The sequence below is a fragment of the Lathyrus oleraceus genome, chromosome 4, assembly GCF_024323335.1.
Source record: "Lathyrus oleraceus cultivar Zhongwan6 chromosome 4, CAAS_Psat_ZW6_1.0, whole genome shotgun sequence".
NCBI classification, from domain to species: Eukaryota; Viridiplantae; Streptophyta; class Magnoliopsida; order Fabales; family Fabaceae; genus Lathyrus; species Lathyrus oleraceus.
Window position 1 is genome coordinate 28,041,033 of NC_066582.1, and position 2,506 is coordinate 28,043,538.

General features: G+C 38.3%; 1 non-coding gene across 1 annotated transcript; it reads left to right on the top strand.

The window, feature by feature from the left end:
- The first annotated feature begins 821 nt into the window (after positions 1 to 821).
- Positions 822 to 928, top strand: LOC127077870 (small nucleolar RNA R71). The gene has a single exon (XR_007787637.1). It is a non-coding gene; the product is annotated as a small nucleolar RNA R71 (small nucleolar RNA).
- The last annotated feature ends 1,578 nt before the right edge of the window (positions 929 to 2,506 follow it).

The window sequence follows — 2,506 nt, forward strand, 5'->3', positions numbered from 1 at the left end:
AAGCGTTCCCACTTTGTAGGGTAATGACATTGGCTTGCCCTCTCGGATTTTGTTGAGGTTGTCCAGGGAATTATCCTCCAGGTGTAGTCTGAGGGGCTTGGTTCAAAGCTACCTGAGAGATCTGGGTTTCAAGCATCTTAGTATGAGTAACTATTTGGTCAACTTGGTTCCTAACTGGGTAATCAATTCGTTAACATGAATGTTTTGGTTCATGAACTCCTTGTTTTGTTGGGTTTGAGCGGTGATAAAAATTTCCATAATTTTCTCGAGGCTCGGTTTTTGTGGTACAGGTTGCATAGGTTGATTTGATTTAGGGGCTTGATAACTAGGTCTCAGAGGTGCATTATTTTGGATTGGGTTATTGTTTTTATAGGAGAAGTTCAGGTGATTCCTCCATCCAGGGTTATAGGTATTCGAGTATGGGTTCCCTTGGGTGTAGTTCACTTGCTCAGAGTGGGTTTCGTTTAATAGACTGCATTCTACAGATTGGTGTCCTTTGGTTCCACATATCTCACAATCCGACAAAACTGTTGCTACAGTATTCGAGTTTATGCACATATGCTCGACCTTAAGGGCTAATGCGTCCATTTTAGCTTGCATCATGTCTATAGAGCTTAGTTCATCCTCCTTGGGCTTCCTTCTTCTCAACTGTCGCTCGTTCGACTCCCCATGATTGATGGTTTTGAGCCATATCTTCAATGAGGGCACTGGCTTCAGGATAAGGTTTGTTCATCGGAGCACCGCCTGCGGCAGTGTCGATGGTCATCTTCGTGTTATAGTGAAGTCCATTATAGAAGGTTTCAATGATTAACCAATTTTCAAAACCATGATGTGGGCATGCTCGTAACAACTCTTTATATCTCTCCCAAGCTTCGAACAACGATTCTCCTTGGTTTTGGGTAAATCTAGTTATATGGTTTCGAAGAACGGCGGTCTTACTCGGGGAAAAGTATCTAGCAAGAAAAACTCTTCTAAGGTTATCCCAAGTCATAATGGAATTGGGTGGAAGGGAATCTAACCATGATAGGGCTTTATCTCTGAGGGAAAAAGGGAATAATCTTAAACGTATTGCCTCAGGAGAAGCTCCATTGGTTTTAAAAGTGTCTGCTAATTGAAGAAATATTTTTAAATGTTGGTTCAGGTTCTCAGTAGCGAGACCCGCTAATTGTCTTTGTTGCACTAGTTGCAATAGGGATGGTTTAAGTTCAAAATTATTAGCTGGGATGGTTGGGTTTACTATACTAGAACTAGGTTCTTCATTTGAGCGAAATCTTTAAGAGGTCTTTGGTTTTGATCTTCGGCCATAGCTCTCTTAATTCTATGAAAGAATAAACGTGCGCGAGCGTAACGTTCAGGTTCCGCCAGAGGGTATATTAAGCTTAAACTTCCGGTGCTGCGAGTTCTTCCCATTGACCGATGGGAAATAGCCTAAGTCTAAACGATATAACAACATGGAAATGAAATTTGACGATATTGGTCCCCGGCAACGACGCCAAAAACTTGATGCGTGCTTTTCGCAAGTATACGAACGCGTCAGAGTAATATAAAAGATTGTCGAATCCACAGAGACCAAGTGTCAATCTATCGGTATCTATTGTTATGGTGTTTATCAAAGGCAATCAAAATAGGTGTTTTTAGAGTGTGCAATGAAAAGTAAAGTATTGAAAAAGTTTAATTAATAAAGACAGGGTCGAATGTAATTCACATAATCAATTAATAATCCAAGTACTTGCTAATAGAGCTACTTATGGGCAGTGTATCCTACTTTGAAAAGAACTAATTTAACAGGAACTGTCGCTTTCGCGTATTCAGAACTGAGTTGTACTCCCTAATCAAACCCTCTTATTGTCACTTATAAAAAGGCGCATATTGCGTTAGAGTAGTAAACCTATTTTAAAGAAATATAGTATCTTGACTAAGTTGAAAAGTATCATAACCTGGATTTCTTAACCAAAAGAGGTTCTTATGAACCAAACTCTAAACTTATAAACGTGTCCGAAAATAGTTCTAAAATCTCTTTTCTTCTTAAGTTAAAATCTCATAATGAACTAAACAAAGCGCTTTCGCTGTTTTTGAAATAGTTAAAAACAATTAAGTTTAGATAGACGTTGGACGGCTTTCGATCTTACCCAACGGAATTGAAGTGCGGGAAAACTTAAGTTGAAAGTTAAAATAGCCCTTAAGTGTTTCTACGAATAATTGTACGGATTATCGGTTCAATTACGATCCTTACATTCTAACCTTATACATTTAGTTAGACATGGTAAAGTAAAAGTGCATTAAAATAAATAAAAGTAGTGCGAGTGCGGAAAGTAAATAAAATTAGTGCGAGTGCGAGAAATAAATAAAGTAAAGCGAGTGCGGGGAAATAAATAATTTAAAGCGAGTGCGAGGAAATAAATAAAAGTAAAGCGAGTGCGAGAAAATAAATAAAAGTAAAGCGAGTGCGGGAAAATAAATAAGATAAAGACAAGTAATAAAAACCTGCTCCAATCGAAGAGTTGAA